We start from the raw sequence: 22,374 nt of genomic DNA, 5'->3' as shown, positions 1-22,374 counted from the left end.
AAACACCAGTTCAAAGGCACTGTGTGGAAATATGGTGGTTAGAGCTCATCTTTATTTAAACCAGTGGTTCTCAATCTTCCTAACGCTGCCACCCTTTAATACAGTTTCTCATGTTGTGGTGACCCCAACCACAAAACCATTTCATTGCTACTGCATAACTGTAATTTTGCTACTGTTCTGGATCATAATGTAAATATCTGATATATAGATGGTCCTAGGTGACCACTGTGAAAAGCTCATTTGACCCTTGAAGGGGCTACAACTCCCAAGTTGGGAACCACTGCTTTAGACAGATGGATCCACATTCCTAGAGATCTTAAACGGCATCCAGGTCCTGGCATTCTAAGCAATACTTTCCTTACTGACACTAAATGTATCCTCATACCCACTTGTAAAACTGATCTGAGAGTATCTCAACCCATTAGAAGGCAAGAGGAAATTTTCCAGAGATGTCAAATTGCAGGCGTCTGAGGGTGGAAGGCCAGCTGTTAGCTCTGCAGTGTTTCTCAACATGACCACAGCAGGATCACTCAAATGGCTTACTGTACAACTGGGGGGCCCTGCTTCCAGAATTTGGCTCAGTATGTCTTATGGAGTAAGACACAGGTATTAGGAGTTTCTTTTTCCTTTTACACAACACATATTTATTGAGCATATATGTGCCAGGAGTAGTTTAAGATTAACAGAATTAAAGTGTCTATCTCAAGGTACATTCTAGAGTGACAGGTACACGCTAAATAAATAAATTATAAAAAAACAACATAATTACAATCAACAAACATAATAAAAGAAAGTGAAATTCCTTTTTTGTCTTAAAATATTTAAAAAGCTGTCACATGGAAGATTAACATTACTAATTCCACAGGCCCGTGTAGACAAAAGTTTAAATAAGGTAGAATATTTGAAAAAGGCAATTAGCATTTCAACACGTTTCCAGGCATTGCTGATACTGCTGGTTTGAGGTCTTGTACCCTAATAGGACACAGTAGGACTTGTACAGTTGTGTTGAACTCAATTGCTCTAAATATGAAGCTGCTTTACCCTGACAAGAACTTTGTGATACAATGCCCAGTGTGTAACCACAAATTTCGACTTTTTGAGTCCTCCTGAACTAATAATGCATGTCTCACTGTGGATCATCTATTAAATTCTATGACAACCCATCTAAAGGCATTAACATTAATGGGTTAATGAGGCAGTCATGGTACCAATTTTCCCAATTTTGCATCCTGCCAGGGGCATTAATTTCCACAAAGATGAGTCATGTCATGAAACTACCTGAACTCACCTCATATATATTTATCAACCAAATTTAATCCCATGGACTGCTGACATTAGATCCAGAGCCACAGAGAAGAAAGTGTTAGAGATTGTTTAAGGAGTGAGGAAACACCAGGAAAAAAAAAAGAATCATAAATGCACAGGTGTGTCTTCTACGTCCACAGAAATGAAAGCAGATGGGGATACATGGCTTCTCATTTAATGCATTTATCTGCATGGCTGGTCACAATTGACACTGCTCAGGCATACAGCTGGATAAATATGTTCACTCTGACTTTCCTCTTAGTGCTCATGAGATTTCTACTTCTTGTGTTCAGTTTCATTCATCACAGATGCTCCTGGAGAAGAAATCAGCATTAAGATAAGGATGGAGACTTGGTGACAGGTTGTGTCTTCTCCCTTACAGTAGCTAGTGGCCAATAGAAAAAGGGAATTTCAACAATGATTTAATATACATAAGTTCCTTTTATGTTTTATGAAACATCATCATCAATATTTCATGATGGATAGAGGAAAAACATCAGAGAAAAGCTTTGACTCTTCTCCCCCATTTTCCCAACCTGTATATCAACAAACACCCAAAATTATATTAGAGACTCAATGCTATTTTTCTAATTTTGTTTTGTCCAGAGTGTTTTCTGTTTTCCTCTCAGTTACAACTCCAACTTACAAGGTTGGAAGCTGAGTTAAGAAAGGACTCTTCCTTGTTCCATCACATATAGCCTTCTTCAAAGTTTCTGTAGCACAGTCGCAGATGATGACTAATCAAATGGACCACAATTCTGTTTCAATTAGTATCATTCTAACAGGATACATGTAAGCAGTCATAGAGTAGAGTCAGCTGATGTCCCTCCATTACTGTGTAGGTCCTAATGCACGTGATAGGACAACTAATATTTGTGACACACTTAGCTGCAGAGAATTTTGACACAGATGTACACTTACTATTTCAGACACTCTGAATGTGGTTCCATTATGTCGTCTGAAGCCTCATCGAGAATGGAAGTAGGAGACATGTTCATTGTGAACATCATGTTTTCCTATTTCTCCATGCTTCACTTACATACATGTACAAAACTTGGCTTTAATTTCCAAGTTCAGTTCCTCACTATCTATTTAGTAAGTAAGGGATTCATTGAGTGTAAGTGATATGTTTTCGTTCTTTGAAAAGTGAGGTGCTCACTTCTCTTGTCACTTGTTTGAGAGATGGCTGTGGTAGGAGATACTTGGCAACACTTGAGACCAGGATTAGAGGAGTTACCTATTTGGACATCTTTGCCATTATTTAAGAATCATGTCTTCTTTCTTTATATTTAAATTGTTTATTCTCTGACACTTACATCCCAATTACCTCCTATGCTTACTTTCTGTAATTTTGCTTATTATATCTGCATATTTTGTGAAAATGGGCATAATATACATTTCATTTGGTAGATTGTTGATGGCAGTTATCAAACACTACTTTAGTTCACTTGCCCACTCTAATGGCTCAGATATTTGAAGTTTCTGATTGTTTAGTGTGCAGTAGTTAGTGTTTGAGCTTCACAAGTTCTAGTCGCAAATTCCTGTTGTATGATACTGAAATTTTCAATGATATTTTTCTGGGTTGTAATAAAGAAATATGAAAATAATTTTTATTTTTAAAATGTATATGTAAATCTTATTTTTATACCTAAAGAAAACACAGTGGTACAATTTCTAAGTGGAAATGAGACTGTACTTAACACTGAGTGTATCATTTAGAATGAAGGAGTATGTTTGATATTTATTGGTCAGATGATAGGAAATGACTATAAAGAAAGAGAAGTTATTATCTTCCCATAAACAGAAATACAAGTTTGTATTGTTCACTCCCAATTGTATATTACTCTGATAAACAATCTTTCATACATTTTACACTTTATAGTCTTCTATTTTATAAAGATTTAATACTGGCATATACAAATATCAGTAGGATACACGTTCTGGTTAGTATAAGTGGAAAGATAGTCATGAGATGTTTTCTAGAAAAAATGTGGATCACATATAACAAGTATGAACATATGACTTACCTGTGAAAACATAAAATAGCTGAACAATACAGGGGAGGTAGCAAATGCCCTTAATCTCTGCAATCAGGATATGGATCAAGTATATCCCTGTACATTTCAGGTCAGTGTGCTCTAGAACAAAGTATCATTCAAAAGCATATAATCCATTTTTCACTATGGCCTATGTAAGCAATAGTCCTGTCCATACGTTCAGGTGAATGGTGACATATATCTTTACCAAATACATCTCAAGTAGTTAAATTTATTTAAAAATAAATCTCTAAATAAAGATTTTACACCTGTGTCAGATAAACCATAAAAACAAAAGAACATGACAAAATGGGTATGAGGGTATATGTTAACTAGATTGCCCACTGATTATAAAAAATTGTAAGCACAAGAGTCAAATGTACAAAGTATTGTGTGCTCATAAAACATTATTTGACTTCCTTAGCCAAAACAGTTAAAATCATAAAAAAATGCCATAGTCTCATTGGTTCACACATCACATGTATTTTTCAAATTGCTTGATAATTTCAAAATGAAGACATGATCAGGATTGCTGCTTGGATAAAGCCTGTGTCTTTGTCTTTATCTGCTAAGTAAGTACCACCAAATCGAAATGGACACCGATCTCTGTGGAAGATGCCAATGGCTCATGTTATTTATGGGAGATGCACTCTCATGAAATTTAAAAGCTATTGTAAGCTTACAGCTTCTTATGTCTTTCCAACCTCACAGCACAGGACATTTGTTTCAGTATTTGGGGCTTGGGAATACCATCCAGTTTGTTATAGTCCATCTATAACTACAATAACTACTATAATGACTACAAAGGATTATCTGTAGATCTCTGTCCATAATAAACATCATGCCCTTTTCCAGAACACCAACAGAAAACAAATACTTTCCATTGACCTTAGCTTTTGCCCTGGATGAAGTCAATAGGAACCCTGACCTTTTGCCAAATATGTCATTATTATTCACTGAAGATGGTTTTAAGACTTTGAAAAAATTATACAGTGGCATGCCTCTTTTTGAAGAATATAATGGTTTTCCCCCTAATTATAACTGTATCAGAGTCACTATGTGCATATTGATGCTGAGTGGACCAGACTGGGCAACATCTACAATGATCGGGACATTACAGGACCACTACAGATCTCAAGAGGTGAGACATTTGTGGTGTGTGTTTACAAGAAACCATGACTCTGTTGGTACCACTCCCAGATGCTAAGAAGAGTATGAGGAGGATATTAACCTTACACTTTTGTCAAACAATGTGGTTCAAGGGTACTTTTCAGAGACTTGATGGGGATTCATTTCCTTTTTTGAAATTGAGATGAGGAAAGAAGTAACATTTAAGAGAATTTTATGGAGCGTTTTGCAGAAAGTTTGTTTAAAAGTTCTTAGGAGTGCATGCAACCTCATGCTGTCCCCTGTGTCCTAGTTCCTGCAGCTCACCTATGGACCTTTCCATCCTATCCTGAGTGATCCCGAAAAATTTCCCTATCTGTATCAGATGGCCCCCAAGGACACAGCTCTACCCCTGGCCATGGTTTCTTTGATGCTTCACTTCAGTTGGAACTGGATAGGACTGGCCATCTTAGACAATGATCAGGGTACCCAATTTCTATCACATTTGAGAAGAGAGATGGAAAAAAATACAGTCTGCTTTGCCTTTGTGAGTATGATCTTAGTCAACATGCATATATACATGTCAAGAGCAGAAGTGTATTATAACCAAATCATGACATCATCCACAAATATAGTTATCATTAATGGTGACACAAACAGTACTCTTGCTTTGAGCTTTAGAATGTGGGAATCTCTAGGCATAAAGAAAATATGGGTGACCACTTCACAGTGGATTGTCACTACAAGTAAGAGAGACTTCGCCATTGACTCATCGCATGGGACACTAGCTTTTGCACAACACCATTCTGAGATTTCTGGTTTTAAAAAATTTCTCCAGACACTGAACCCTCTCAAATACTCAGATGAATACCTCACAAGGCTGGGGTGGATGAACTTTAACTGTGAGGTCTCAGATTCTAAGTGTGAGACACTGAAGAATTATTCATCCAATGCTTCATTGCAATGGCTAATGACAGAGATGTTTGATATGGCTTTTAGTGATGAAGGTTATGACATATATAATGCTGTGTATACCGTGGCCCATGCTGTCCATGAGATGCTTCTTCAACAAGTGGATGATGGGAAAGAACACTATGGTAACTGCTTGAAGGTAGTGTTTCTTCTATTGGATGAAATATTGTGTCATCAATATCATTGCCTTGCAGGCTGTCAGATGCTCTGATTTACTGGATTAGTAAATGTTTAATAAAATAGACATATTTCTGAAAACCTAATCTAGAGGTTGGTATAAATCATAATGCAGAAGCAATGGAGTGGAAGACACAATTTATCAAGGAATATTAGTAATTATCTTACAGAGCATGTGAATATCATTGCCCCTGCTCTACACTGGAAAACTAGCATTCCTGCCTCATTAAACCTCTCCATGAAAAGAAGAAGAGCCCTTGATCATCAATTGTCAAATATGTGGTAATCTCTGTATCAGGTGGTTTTTACAAATGCTCTCAACAGATTCTGCCACACTGTAGGCTCTGGGGAACTCCTTTGACACTCTAGAGTAATTACCCAGGAAACAGTGCTATAATTCATTTCAGAACATACATGTGCATTTATATGTGCGAATGGATGGTTCCCACTGTGTAGGTGTGTGTTTCTGTGTGTATATTTATTTTGCTGTGTATATATATACATGTGTGTGTATATGTCTGTCTGCCTATCTGTCTGTCTATGGAACTGAGCATAAATTTGTCCTGTGTCAGTGTCTTTCTTTAAGTTTATTTCTGTATATTACTTCCTGTGTGTCTTTTTCATTGCATGTGTCTGCATGTGACTATTCATGTGTTTTGCATATGTGCTTGCACATATGTGTATCTGTGTTTCTGTGTGTCTATCTGTATCTTTGTCTGTCAATCTCTCTTTGGATGGGAGCATAAATTTGTCTATGTCAATATCTGTCTATGTAGGTGCCTTGATTTGTGTATGTCTCCTTGTGTGCATTTGTCCAAAAAAAGTGTGCATTTTTGTGTGAGCCTGTGTATTTTTGCAGGTTTCTGTTTCTGCATGTCTGTTTGTATTCATGTGACTGTCTGTTTATGACTGTATTTTCATTTATGTGTATGACATGTATATGTATATAAGTGTGTGTATATTGCATATAGCTATATGATGTATGTAAGTCTGTATGGATGTGACTCTCTTTCATTCTGTGTGTGTGTGTGTGTGTGCATTTTTCATATCAATGTTTGGTATCTGTATGTACGTCTGGGTTTCTTTTTGGTAAATTCCTCTGAAAGAACTTAAAATCTAGGAATGTTATGATACTTATATTTATCCACTTACTTGTATTGTATTTCTTCCCTGGACACCTTCATTAACATTGCTTTACAGAAGAAATCAGTATATGATTTCTGACAACATGGAAGGGCACATACACTATAGAATGCTGCCTCTCTTTCAGCTGCACTCCATTCTGAGGAAGACTCACTTCACTAATCCTATTGGAGAAAAAGTGAATATGAACCAGAGAGAAAATGTACAGGCTGAGTATGACATTTTCCAGATTTGGAATTTCCCAAATGGATTTGGGTTTAAGGTGAAGATAGGAAAGTATAGTCCATATTTCCCACTTGGTCAACAGCTGAATATATATGAAGATGTGATAGAGTGGTGCACAGGAAATAGACAGGTGGGTCTGACCTATCTGTAATCATTTCTGTTACACCGTGGTAAAATTGTCAGATGGTGAAATAGATTGTCACATTGAGAAGCATTTTCTAGCCTCCTAATTTATATTTTCTCCTTTCAGTTTTTGATGTGATATTTTTATTAATTCTTTGAGGGTCTCAGACATGCACACCACACATACTCTGAATTTTTACCATGCTAAAACAGGTTTCTGTTTTTTTTGTTTGTTTGTTTTGTTTTGTTTTGTTTTTTTGTTTTTCGAGACAGGGTTTCTCTGTGTAGCTTTGCGCCTTTCCTGGAGCTCACTTGGTAGCCCAGGCTGGCCTCGAACTCACAGAGATCCGCCTGGCTCTGCCTCCCGAGTGCTGGGATTAAAGGCGTGCGCCACCACCGCCCAGCCCAGGTTTCTGTTTTTTAATATATAAATTTATTGTTAACACTGTAGTATATTATTTCCAGTAGTGAGCAATATCCTCTTGATTCCACTCTGATTACTACACAGTGATTGTCCTTTTGTCTGCTGAACCTTTGACATAGATGCTGAAAGACTGAAGCTAAATGTAAGCAGGATTAAAGTAAACACATGCAAACCACTGATTTTTAGTATATAATTTGCTTTAATCCTTTTTACCAACAATGTCGTAAATGGTCAACATCTCTAACCATACGTGAAGATAATATTTTCATAACATATTTAGATACCCTATCAATGATAACATTAATTTTTCTTTTTTTCCTTCTTTTTTATGTTAAATGTGTATGAATGTGTTGTCTACATATATGTCCATATATGCCTGGTGCATATCGATTCCAAAACAATGACTTGGATCCCTGGGAAATGAATACAGTACAGTGCTGTGGGATGGTCTGTATGTCAAATTGCTCTGATTGGTCAATAAATGAAACACTGATTGGCCAGTGGCCAGTCACACAGTATAGGTGACACTAACAGAGAGGAGAATTGAGAGAACAGGAAGGCAAAGGGAGAGACTGCCAACCTCTGCCATGACAAGCATCACTTGAAGATGCCTGTAAACCATGAGCCATGTGGCCAGGTATAGATTTATGGAAATGGATTAATTTAAGCTATAAGAACAGTTATCAAGAAGCCTGCCACAGCCATACAGTTTGTAAGCAATATAGGAAGTCTCTGTGTTTACATGGTTGGTTCTGAGCAGCTATGGGAGTGGCTGGTGACAGAAATTTGTCCTGACTGTGGGCAAGGCAGGAAAACTCTAGCTACAAATGGCGCCCAATGTGTTGGCAAGAGTTTCCACCTAAAACCACACTGAAAAGATTCTAAAATGGAGCTCAAATCAGTTCCTAGTTCTCTCCTTCTTGTTAGCGGTAGCCTGTGTGTTTGAGCTACTATCTACTATGGTGGGTTCCTGGTGTGCTCAACCTGTAGTATGGCTGGAATGAGGCCTCTGCAAGTGGCACATTAAGCTGTGTAGTGGATTTAGCCTTTGTTAGTACAAAACAAAAAGAGGTTTCTGGACACATGCTGCTTTGATAGAAGCATAGACCCACTATTTCTGAGAGTTGATGGCTCCCAGAACTGGCATGTTGGGAAGCTGAAGTTGGCAGAGCCAGCAGCCACAGATCCATTTCAATCTTAGAATGCTGCAGTTTAAAGTAATAGTCTCATGGTAATATAAAAATAAGCCATGTAAAGATGGCTACCACACAGAGAATCTGGATTATGTTCTCTTTGATATTCGTAGCTGAAGAAAAACATTTAAACATTAAAACATGCAGGCAGTAAAACTCTAACTACAGTGCAGGGCCACACAGTGGGTGCTAAAAATCAAACTTGGGCATTTTACATGATCAGGATTTGTTATAGACAGGTGAGCCAATTCTCCAGTCCTGAAGCATGTCCTGTGTAAAAGAAATTGCACACTAGAGGAATGTTTCTTGGTCCCACTAATTCTTTCACAGTCCACCCAAACAAGTGTGTGTCTAATTTCCTTATGTGTCAGTGGAGGTCATATTATTAGCAAAATAAATGGTTTTTGAAAATTTGTAAATGATTTATTCTACTATAAGTCTATGGTATGATATAGGTATGACTTGTGATGTGGGTAGTTTTATGGTATCCTATTCCAACTTCCCGACTATAAAGTAGCTTGAAATTTAAAGAAGCTAACTTCAGAAAAGTCTTCAAGCTTGATCTAAAGTTGAATCTCATGGAGACCAGATATTATAAAATCTACAAAAATATTCTTTTTTAGAATAACAGGGAATGTTATTATCAGGGAAGAGTACATATGAGCTGAAGGTATAGAAACTTTACTTTCTATCCATTCAGAGAGCAGTAATGAAATTTCAAGTGTTTTCTAACCAAGCTCACTTGAGCCTTACAAAAACATCCACTGGAGGCATACAGAAGATTAGGAACAATGCAAGCAGTGCTCTACTCCCAGATACAAAATTTTCAATGCAGAAAAAAGGAACATAATATAAAGTAATCAAATCAATACACCTCCAAATGTTACAGTCATAGGCTTAAATGTGAGTATGTGTAAAGACACACTAAAAATAGAATCCAAAGAATGATAATAACAGTATTCCAGAATATCAATGAGGACAAAAATCAGCTCTAGGAGAATGCAGTCAGATCACAAAAACTTGCATACAATAAGGAACTGAGTGAACATGTAACTAAAACATTTGAAAAGTTATAAAGTAATGAAAGAAATTCAAACTAAAATATATTGGTGACTAAGGGGGCCCAGCCCTTCCATAGTCCCCTCACAAGGTCCAGGAAGAATCTCCTACCAGCTGATAGTAATCTTTGAAGAAGAGAAATGAATCTATGTAAACGAAACTCCTTAGTTCATACACTTTATTGTTCTGTGATGGTTCTCTACACAGCTTCTATTCTGCTCTCATGTCTAGCTCCTTTCTTGCCTGATTTCTCTATTTATCTACTGTTCCCACTAACTTCTATCTTAATTCTCTCATCTTAATTCTGCCTCATCTTGGTCCTTTTTATCTTGTTCTTACCCAGCTAGGACTTCCCCATCTTACTCATCTTCTATCTCATCCACAAGTACTCTCTGGTCAAAATCCTCCTTATCTCTCTCAGTTCTCTGTCTCTAAGTTCTCTACTTTCCACCCAGTTCTCCCAGGAATTCAGTTATAAACCCAAGCCATAGCAAGCCCCTGGTCAAGCAAGGTCACCAGGCTTGAATTTTACAGGGTAATAAAGGCAGGTAAGAATTTTCCTCAGGCAGTGACCACCAGGCTTTCTTTTACAATCCCAAATGCCAAAAATAAAAGAGAAGGTCAACTAAGTGCTAATGACTGGTTAGTATATCAAAAGGGGATCTATGTACTCAGTCTACATTCCCAGAAGTGGTTAGTTAGGTAAGAAGTTAAAGGTCTATAAAGTTAGTAAGCTTGTAAGAAGGGAGGATCTGAGCTAAATTGTGTAAAGCATAAGGTCCAGCCGACCTGGGAGATGTCTGCTTGTGGAATTTACTTTAAGTTAGGAGACTTGCCTGTGGCCTGGTATCACTTGATAGTCCTTAAAAGTGGCTAATGGAGATATCTGACTCCAGAGAAAGCCTATCCTGAGGCTGTTCTCCAAATACCTGGAATGTGAAAGTCCAGAGAGTGATCAGTCCACACTGTTAGCCCTTCTTAGGGAAAAGTCAATTGGGAAAACTATGAAGGCACACATGATTTTCATAACAGAATACAGATGATATATAACAAGCCAAATAACACCAAAAGCTCCTTGGAATTTGGTTTCCTCTGGAGGAATTCCCTGATGCCTTCAGATAGTTACTTTCCCATAACCAGCTGAGTTCTTATGATATATTCCTGTGGCCTGCAGCAAAAAATAAGTAAAGAAAAGAAAATATATTCAATAAATATCCTAATAAAAATTCTCACTAACAGAAAATTTCAAGTTAAAAACAACATGGCAGACTTGAAGATAAGGCAGAAGAATTAGAAAACTGATAATGTGACAAAGGTAAAAATAAGGACAAAGGAAAGATATATTGGACCAGGGGAATAGGATTAAAGGATAAAATTTATAAACAATGGGCAGAAGAGAAGGACTTACACAGACATCAACGTATATCCCCTAAAATACAATGGGAAATTCCCAAAATTTAGGGAGAGGTATGGTCATAGAGACAGGAGGCATTTAAATTCTAAAGACATATCAGAAAATTAAAATCTTCCCATGAAATATTTTACTTAGAATTTGAATTATGAAAGTAAAGAAAGGAAATTAAAGGCTGCAAAGAGAAAAACACATTTCTAGAAAGGTCCCTTCCACATAACAGCAGATTCCTTTATGAACTCTATTAAAAGGGGAGAGCATCAATGATGTGATTCAAGTAGTTAGAGATACAGCTGCCAAACCCAGTTACTATGCTCAACAAAGTTATCCTTTTTAATCAATGGAGGCTCTTCATGGGTATAAACTTGAACATTTGGAAATTATTAAACCTTAAAAATGGAAGGCATACTTGAGAGGATTTTGTTTTTACTTAATTCAAGTAGAAATATAGACTTGTTATCTATTTCATTAAGAAAAGAAAACATGCCTTATATCAAGTGATAGTGATACATGTGTTAATCCCAGTACTCTGAAGGCAGAGGAAGGTGAATCTTTGAGTTCAAGGCCAACCTATTCCTCAAACCAAGTTCCAGGACAGCCAGGGCTAAAAAGAGCAACCATGTCTGTGAAATAAAACCAAAAGAAAGAAAGAAAGGAAGGAAGGAAGGAAGGAAGGAAGGAAGGAAGGAAGGAAGGAAGGAAGGAAGGAAGGAAGAAAGAAAGGAAGAAAGGAAGAAGGAAAGGAAGTCATGCCTTTAACTGACATCTTTAAAGCTGGGAAAAGACGCATCTTTTATCTAGATCTTAAGTTTTCAAGACATTTGCTCTTGAAAATTCAACTCTAAGCTGGGCTATTGCCTCTGCCGGAAGCCTATGTAAGGACACAGAAAATTGAAACTTGTGCTATTTGTGTGCTTGCTTTCACCTTGCTAGTGATTCCATTTCTTCACTGGCATTGGAAGCTAAATCTATGAAAGCTACGTGTTTAATAAGGATCAACTGAGATATTCAATATGAAGGAATGAGAAGTTTCTACTTTCCTGGACTTACTATTTATACCTAGCAATTGTTAGATTAGCTAGACCACATCCTAAAAGACATCCTAATAGATTACAGAGAGACATAGTCAGATTCACTTTATAATTTCTGTTACTCTAAAGAACCCTATCTAATACAGAGACATACCAATGGTCAGGGATGTATGTAAGTTATAAGAATTCATAACCAGCCGGGCGTGGTGGCACACGCCTTTAATCCCAGCGCTTGGGAGGCAGAGGCAGGCGGATCTTTGTGAGTTCGAGGCCAGCCTGGGCTACCAAGTGAGCTCCAGGAAAGGTGCAAAGCTACACAGAGAAACCCTGTCTCGAAAAAACAAAACAAAACAAAACAAAACAAAATTCATAACCACTCTAACATTTCTTTGCAAGACACATGGAGAACTACTACACACTGAAAATCAGGATAAATAAAAGTGGTCCTGGAAAACAAAGACAGCATGAGAACACTGGACAGAAAAACAACTGTTATCAAACTGTAGCATGTATTGCATAAACAAAGTGGACAATAATTAGCAAATAATTCTCAATAACAATTCAATGTTAAACTTCACATACTCTGATCATAACACACAAGAGACAAGATTGTTTTGTAAATACCAAAATTCATCCTTGCTTCCAAAAACAAACTGCACTTACAAACATGGAGAGATCCCTTCTGTAATACAGAGGAAAATAATTTTGAGGAAATGGAATATAATAAAGAAAATGATAGACTAAACATCTGGATAGACATGGATGGAAAATATTCTCAACTAAACATTGATTAATGTAACTAAACAACACAACAGAAATGTCTGTCCCTGTGAAAAACCTGACTGCATTTCAGGGATACAGGATGGTTCAACATATGATGAACTATCCTCGAAGTAAATGCTGCACAAAAAAATAGACTCAAGCATAGTACAATGTAATTATCCAAATATATGCAGATAGGGCTCTTACCAAAGGTCAGCATCAATTCAGATTTAACATTTAAAACAAATAAGAACCTGAAAAAATAGAAGGAATACATCCTGATTAATAAGGTTTTCTTTTTCATTATTCCAGCCTGATCACTTTAAATTTTTTCCTATGGCAATTTTATTGACAACACTGAAGAGAAACTTAAAGAGTTTCCATGAAAATTCTCAGCGAGGCCAGTCATATGTGGTGGTGCACATTTTTAATCAAAACTCTTGGAGGGAGGCTCAGGCAAAACCTTCTCAGTTTATGGCCAGTCTTGCATACATAGATTCCAAATGAGCAAAGGTTTCATATAGAGACTCTCTCTCAAATGAAATGATCAGAAATTGGACATGGATGATATTTTCAGTTCCATCCATTTTCCTGAAAATATCATGATGTCAATGTTTCATGGTTTTTGTTTTTTCTGCTGAGTAATACTCAATTGTGTAAATGTACCACATTTTCTTTATCCATTCTTTGGACGAGGGGAATCATCCTGAGTAACGTAACTCAGACCTGATACACAAACATGGTATGTCCTCATTTATAAGGAGATATTAGATGGAAAGCAAATGAAAACCAGACTACACTCCACAGCCCCAGAGAAGCTAGGTAACAAGGAAGACCTTAAGAGGGACACATGGATCACCCTAGGAAGGGGAAATTGATGATATCTCCTGGGTAAACTAGGGGTAAAAGGAAGAGGAAAGGGGACAGAGGATGGAGACATGAGGAGCTGGGATGGTCCAGTTGGAGGAGGGATGGAGGAGGGAAAACAACAAAAGAGATATCTTGATAGAGTGGGGCATTATGACATTATGGGGTTAGGGAGAAAACTGGTGCCAGAGAAACTCCCAGGATTTCCCAAAAGTGACCTCAGCTAAGACTCCTAGAGAGGGTGCCTGAACTGGCCTTCTCCTGCATTCAGATTTTTGACTACCTTAATTCTTTCATAGAGTCTTCATCCAATAACTATAGAAGCAAATGCAGAGCTTCATAGCCAAGCCTTGGGCCAAGCTGTGGCAGTCTAGTTGAAGAGTGGTAGAGGAATTATTTCAGCAAGTGTTGTCAAGATAATGACAGGACAACACACAAAGAAAGCTGACCTGATTAGTAGGAGCTTAAGAACTCTAAACCTACAGCTAGGGGACTTTCATGGTACCTACCTAAGCCCCTTGCATGTGAGTGATAATATGTAGCTGAGTCTGTTTGCAGCCCTTTCAGTGGGACCAAGATCTGTCCCTGGTACATGAGATGGAATTGTAACATATACTCTATAGTGGGATTAATCACTCAGCCTTGATGCAGGGGGGAAGAACATTGTCCTGCCTCAACCTGGTATGTCATGAATTGTTGACAGCTGTGGGAGGCCTTATCATTTTTGAGGAGTAGATAGGGTGGAAGAAAGGAGGTGTGGAGTGGGAACAGAATGAATGGAGGGAGAGGCAACTGTGGTTGGTAAGTAAAATAAATAATTTCTTTAAAAAAATGGAGAAGGATATACATTTTCTCCACTCTTCTTAAAAATTGTCCTTAATCTTAGCAAATATAAGAAGAAATGGTAAACATGAAATACAGAAGTAAGGTAAAAAATGTGCCCACTGGTAGCATACAACTTTATTCCCAGCATTCAGGTGGCAGGAGAGGCAGATCTCTGTCTGATCTAAGTTAACATACTCTATATATGTAGTTGACGTATACCATCAATACAATGTGAGACCATGTGTCAAGGAAACCACAACAAAAAAGGAAAATTTAGCCGGGTGTTGGTGATGCACATCTTTTAATCCCAGCACTTGGGAGGCAGAGCCAGGTGGATCTCTGTGACTTCAAGGCCAGCTTGGATTACCAAGTGAGTTCCAGGAAAATTTGCAAAGCTACACAGAGAAACCCTGTCTCGAAAAACCAAAAAAAAAAAAAAAAAAGGAAAAAGGAAATCATATTGTGTAGAAAGTTAAAGAGGCCATGCCTAGGAGACACTGTGATTTTGATACAGAACTCAATACTGAATAAAGAATGCAAAGTGAGCATGTAACAAGAAGCAGCTGTCTAAGGAAGTACATAGATCGCTATCACCAGGTTTTGATTATACAAAGTTTTCATATTATAAACTTTAAGAAATCCTTTAATTAACATAAACTATCTAACCTTTATTGCAGTTCTCCAAATACTTGCAGCCTTTCTAAGGCACTTTGACCTCAGGAAACATTCCACCTTCAACCTCAATACATACCAACCCCAGAACAAATACACCGGGCTCTGCCTATTTAGCTGTTTTTCTCTTTGCACTCTGTTTGTCATGCATTGCAGTGCTATTTATTGGAGTTCATGTTTACTGTCAGAGGTTTGAAGAGATATTTCCCATGTTTCTGATACGCATTTATCCTAGCTTTCTACACTGTTGCTGTGATTAAACACTGACCATCAGCAAACTGAGTAGGAAGGGTTGATTAGGCTCATGGGTTACAGTAAAGGGAGGACAAAGTAGAAATCTGGAGACTGCAACAAAACTCTGAAGGAACACTGCTCACTGGCTTGCTCTGCTTGATTTCTCAAAGAGCCCTGCTTAGAGACAGCACTGCCCATTGTAACTGAAAGGTTTCCTGTGCCCACCAGGCTCTGCATCCTTGTGGTCCTATAGCTGTTCAGACCTCCCAAAAAACCACACAGAGGCTTATATTAATTATGAACTGTATGGCCTAATGCCTCAGGCTACTCACTAGCTAGATTTAATATCTTAAATTAACCCATTTCTATAAATCTGTACTTTCCCACGTGGATGGTTGGCTTATTGGTATCTTTACATCTTACTTCTCATGATGGCAGCTGGCAGTGTCCTCTGTCTTGCTTTTCTCCTTCCTCCTCTCTGGTTAGAATGTCCTGCCTAACCCTATTCTGCCTCATTATTATCCAAACTGCCTTATTTATCAACTTATCAGAGCAACATATTTTCACAGCGTACAAAAAGACACTCCCATCAGCTCATAGTGGACTGGGGACTCCTACATCAATTACACATTAATAAAATGCATAAATAATTTGACAGAAGGCTAGTTCATTGAAGTGAAATATTTCAGTTAGGGTTCCTTCTAACTTTTCAGTGTACTTCCTGTCATGGTGATGAAAATTAGCTAGAAATATCACTTTGCAATCTATAGTGTTTGCCCACAGCAAACAACCCATTTTTCTTCCTAAATTTCTAAGATTGAGAAGAGACTCAAATTACATCAGATTGTTTTCATATATTTGCTTGTTGGGCATTTTAACATACACTAAGTTTAATGTGGTCACTCATTTGGTGTATGTAAAATAAGCTTATCAATATTTCAATATGCTAATGCAATATAGTTATGGAAGGAATATGGAAAACTACAGATATCAGCATGTGTCTATTTTCTTCAGATGCCACCCTCAGTGTGCAGTGCTGATTGTGGTCCTGGATTCAGAAAATTCTTGCAGGAGGGAATTGCAGCCTGCTGTTTTGATTGCATCCCCTGCCCAGAAAATGAAGTTTCTAATGAGTCAAGTGAGTGATTTCTGCTGACATAAATTCTTCACATAGATCATTCTCTAACAAACACACTGGGATGATCAAAGGTTCTAAAAGACCACTGCACAAATAAACCATATCACTTTCCCAAGTTAGTTTTGAAAAGACTATTATCATTAACAATGTCACTTTAAGTAACATGTTATGCCATGACATACATCTTTGACTCATTGAAAATCCATTTTAGGGGAAATTTTATCAAAGAAACAATTTTGATAATCAAACTATAATGTGAGGAAATTCTATACTCTGTCTTAAGTTCTGACAAGTCATCTCTCTAACTACATGTGTATTACATTCTAATCATGAATCTTTAATATTTTTTTTCTATTTCCATGTCTGTATGTGTCCTTAGATACGTTTGTAGTTACCATGTACATGCAGGAAATCAATGGAGAACAGACCAGGGTATCAGATCTATCAGATCTAGTACCCATGTATGTGGGTACTAGAAGCCAAATCTAAATCCTCTGTAAGATTAAAGAAGAATATAAATAATTACTTGTAAAGTTATAAGAAGATTTTCAGTATGAAAATAAAGATTTCAAGCAATATCCAGAGAGCCTCCTTTTCAGAGGTTCAATGTGATTTGAAATCTAGGGAATTGTGGATAAGTGTTGACATATAATGTAGAAGATCTTGAGTCTAATTGTCAATTTGTTTATATACAGCACACAGTTATTAATGTCAAAAAGTAGAAGATTAAAATGGTTTTGTATGATAGCAACTAGCTACAGTTATCCAAATTGTGTTGTCACCTACACAGCCCATGTTAGTTAAAAGATTATTTATTTAGAGTTGGTTACAAAAAAATGACAGATACATTGGTTTTCTCTCATATTGCCTGTCATCCTATATAGTGAGAGACCTTAAAGGACATTTATGGCCATTAAGATGATTCAGAACTTAATTCCCTTGCTACTAAAGCTGATTATGAGTTCATCCATAGGACCCATATAGTAGGAAGAGATTCCCAACCCCTAGAGGTTGTGTTCTGATATCTATACACACAGAGACATACAACATACTCCAATTTAATCACACAAACTGTAATGAAACTGTTTTAAATATAAAAACATATAAAAGTAAAGGGTATTTAAAACAATAAATACAATTAACCAAAAATATTTTTATTATTTCTTTAATTATGTGTATGTATGTGAGATGAGTGATTATGTGTACATAATTGCAGGTGCATGTGAGAAGCACCCCAGGCTCCTGTAGTTAGAGTGACATCCAGTTTTGAGACACCCACGATGGGTTCTTGGAACTGAACACAGTTCTACTGCAAGAGCAGTTCATTATCCTCACAACTGAGACAACTTTCCAGTCCACTAAACAAATTAACCAAATACATAGATCCATTAATGCATTGTTTTGGACAAAAAGACGTGAAACCTAGAACCACATCATCACTCTACCAATTATCCAATGATTCAGAGCAAGTGTAGTCTCATTTCATAAACTTTACCTGGTGGAGATTACAACTTATGGATGGGGTATTATTCCTCAAAATAAACATTCTGTGCTATCACTCTTGCTTGAGTGTTCTTCTTTTATTGTGCTCATGGTGTTATATCAATATCTACTTCATACTAGAGTACACTCACATAGTCTGAGACTCACATAGATGGAAATTAGTGAAAGAGGAAGAAAACTGATTGTCTGTTCCCAAAGGTGATAAAATCAAGAAGAAGGGCTTGTTAATGCTAAGTATGTACAGAGGTTTCTACCTTCAGGAGGGGTTACTGATTCTTATGAACAAGACTCAGGGTTAAAGCATTCCTAATGCCAGATAAGGACACAACTGGGGACAGATTTATTGATTTATTTAATTTTTGGATTTTAAACATAAAATTATATTTATGTAACATTCTTCTTTCATCCTCACCCTCCTATTTTCCTCATATAAATCCAATCATTCTCATATTTGTGCTCTGTTGTTATTTTTACATGTAGACACACACACACATTACTGATCCTAAAGGGACTCTAGTGAGGCTGATTATGGCAAATATGGATCTAGCAAGGCCTATGATATTCCACCATTCCCTTTGACTTGCTAAAGTCCATTAGATTCCAGGGGTAGTTTGAATGAAATTGGCCCCATCATAGCGTATGGTCTTGTTGGAGAAGGTGTAGTCTTATTTGAAGAAGTGTGTCATTGTAGATGCAGACTTCAAGGCACCTTAAATGCTTAAGCCATACACAATGAGACAGCTTACTTTACGTTGTCTATGGATCAAAATATGTAAAATGCTCAGCTTCTTCTCTAGCACCATGTCTGCCTGAATAGCAACATGGCCCACCATGATAAAAAGGGACTGAGCCTCTGAAATATAAGCCACACATTTAATTGTTTTCTTTCATAAGAACTACTCTGGTCATGGTTCACTTTATAGCAAGAGAAACCCTAACTGAGGCTACATTCCTAAAGATAGCCAATAGGGTCTATTTCCTTATTTGGGTACTTCCTCCTACTGAGGCTGACCAACAAGGTCCAGCTACCAAAGTATTGAAGGCTAACTAGCAAAAATTCCCCTGTGGCTCTCCTAATTAACATGTCCAATCAAAATAAAAAACTTCATCTTAACATGGGGTTCCAATTTTTCCTTAATAAACTTCCATTTTCCTAAAGGCCATATTTCTGTCCTCTCTATTCAGAGGCAGTTCTTTGTCCTCCCTGGCCTAAAACCCCATCCCCATCTCTCTTGTTGCTTTACCTTTCTCCTTCATTCTCTGTCTCTTTTTTTGCCTCCTAATTCCTGGCCATAGTCCTCTGGTGCAAATAAATATACTTTGTGTTGAAATCTTGGTCTCTTGATATGTCATGTACAGACACGATGGGTCCCTACTGATTCTGTTTAGTATTTCTTCTATGTAAATAGGTTTGGGCTGGTAATTTGAAAGTAGAAAGCATATCACAGGACTTGTCCAAATAGAAAATACAGTCTCCATCAATTACAGGAACAGCAGTCATAAAACAGACAGAAAGACATCAGGATGCACTACATCTATGGGATCTGATACTTTAAAATAAACTGTGCAAAATAATGGTTAATGATTTTACCCTATCTCAATTCACCAGTTTAAGTCCTTTCATCATAGTATTCAGAATATACTTAAAATAACTGTGCTTTCTGATAATATAGCAAATGGCAACATCAACACACAGTTAAATAGAAAACATAATGATTGTTTGATTTCATTCCCTATAGACAATGAATAAGTATTTTGAAATGGGAGCATTGGTATGCAACAATATCCAACATCTACATCCTCAGAAACAAATGCAGATATTGCAATGCTTCTTCAACACACTTAATTTTAATATCCTGTCAATAAATGGCTGAAGCTATACTGATCATAATTTTCTTTCTCATCCTGTGAATATGAAGGCCAGCAGCACAGTCACTGTTTTGGCCAACACAGTGAAAACAGCCACAGTGAATACAACTCCAAATGTGATTTGCTGCATTACACAGGTAGCTGAGTTGGAAGGATGAGATACTTTCTTTGTTCAGGGGTACCCAACTACATCATAGCCATTTGTATCCTCATCCAAATTATTCTCTGTGCAATTTGGCTGCGAGTTTCTCCTCCCTCTATTGACACTGATGCACACTCTGTGCATGGCCAAATCATCATTGTGTGCAACAAGGGCTCAGTTACTGCATTCTACTGTGTCTTGGGATACCATGGCTCCCTTGTCTTAGGGAGCTTCATTGTGGCTTTCTTGGCCAGGAATCTCCCTGACACATTCAATGAAGCCAAGTTGCTGACCTTCAGCATGCTGTTGTTCTGCAGTGTCTGGGTCACCTTTCTACCTGTCTATCATAGCACCAAGGGCAAGGCCATGTTGTTGTGGAGGTCTTCTCCATCATGGCCTCCAGTGTAGGCCTGCTGGGATGTATCTTTATTCCTAAGTGCTACATAATTTTGTTTAAACCAGAGAGAAATTCTCTTGAAAAGATAAGGGAGAAAACATCTTCCTGAACACCCATTTTAGAAATTGTCACTGATAACTGTAGTGTTGGTACAGTACCTCCTATTCTGATGCAATGCAAGATGTATGCATTAGCTAGTGATTCTCTTTTTTTTCTAATGATGATGTCAAGAAATATCATGTATACTGCTTTTCGGTACATTGTGACCTACAATCTTTTTTTTTTCTTTTTTTTTCCACATTTTTTATTATTATTATTATTTTACAACACCATTCAGTTCAACATAATAGCCACAGATTCCCCTGTTCTCCCCCTCTCGCCCACCCCTCCCCCCAGCCCACCCCCCATTCCCACCTCCTCCAGATCAAGGTCTCCCCCGAGGACCGGGATCAACCTGGTAGACTCAGTCCAGTTAGGTCCATTCGCCCCCCTCCCAGACTGAGCCAAGTATCCCTGCATAAGTCCCAGGATTCAAACAGCCAACTCATGCAACGAGCCCAGGACCCAGCACCAATGCACAGCTGCCTCCCAACCAGATCAAGCCAAATGACTGTCTCACCCGTTCAGGGGGCCTGATCCAGTTGGGGGCCCCTCAGCCTTTGGTTCATAGATCCTGTGCTTCCATTCATTTGGTTATTTGTCCCTGTGCTTTATCCAACCTTGGCTTCAACAATTCTCGCTCATATAAACCCTCTTCTTTCTCACTAATTAGACTCCCAGTGCTCCACCAGGGGCCCAGCCGTGGATGTCTGCCTTCAGATTCCTCAGTCCTTGGATGGGGTTTATGGCACCACTATCTGGGTGTCTGGCCATCCCATCACCAGAGTAGGTCAGTTCCTGCCGTCTCGCGACCATTGCCAGCAGTCTTTTGCGGGGGTATCTTTGTGGATCTCCATGGGCCTTCCTAGCTCTCTGGTTCCTCCCCTTCTCACCTTCTCATGTGGTCTTCATTTACCATGGTCTCCTATTCCTTGTTCTCCCTCTCTTTTCTTGATCCAGTTAGGATCTCCCACTCTCTTTCCCTCGACTGCCGCCCTTCATTGTTCCCACTCATGACCAGGCTGCTCATGTAGATCTCGTCCATATCTCCGCGTCTTTTTTTGGGGTCCCATTTTCCGGGTAGCCTCACTGGTGATGTGAGTAGCAGTCCAGTCATCCTTGTTCCACATCTAGCATCTTCCTATGAGTGAGTACATACCATATTTGTCTTTCTGAGTCTGGGTTACCTCACTCAGGATGATTTTTTCTAGATCCATCCATTTGCCTGCAAACCGTGTGATGTCATTGTTTTTCTCTGCTGAGTAGTATTCCATTGTGTATATGTGCCACAATTTATTTATCCATTCTTCAGTTGAAGGGCATCTAGGTTGTTTCCAGGTTTTGGCTATTACAAACAATGCTGATATGAACATAGCTGAGCAAGTGCTCTTGTGGTATGATTGAGCATTTCTTGGGTATATGCCCAGGAGTGGTATAGCTGGATCTTGGGGGAGATTGATTCCCAATTTTCTAAGAAAGCGCCATATTGATTTCCAAAGAGGTTGTACAAGCTTGCATTCCCACCAGCAGTGGAGGAGAGTTCCCCTAGTTCCACATCCTCTCCAGCATAAAGTGTCTTCAGTGTTTTTGATCTTAGCCACTCTGACAGGCGTAAGGTGGTATCTCAGAGTTGTCTTGATTTGCATTTCCCTGATGATTA

General features: G+C 38.1%; 1 pseudogene; it reads left to right on the top strand.

Moving 5' to 3' along the window:
- Positions 1 to 4,398: 4,398 nt before the first annotated feature.
- On the top strand, positions 4,399 to 20,724 carry LOC102906460 (vomeronasal type-2 receptor 116-like; annotated as a pseudogene).
- The last annotated feature ends 1,650 nt before the right edge of the window (positions 20,725 to 22,374 follow it).

The sequence above is a fragment of the Peromyscus maniculatus genome, chromosome 1 (genome assembly GCF_049852395.1).
Source record: "Peromyscus maniculatus bairdii isolate BWxNUB_F1_BW_parent chromosome 1, HU_Pman_BW_mat_3.1, whole genome shotgun sequence".
NCBI classification, from domain to species: Eukaryota; Metazoa; Chordata; class Mammalia; order Rodentia; family Cricetidae; genus Peromyscus; species Peromyscus maniculatus.
The sequence above is the reverse complement of the archived record's forward strand: the minus strand, read 5'-3'. Positions and strand labels throughout refer to the sequence as shown.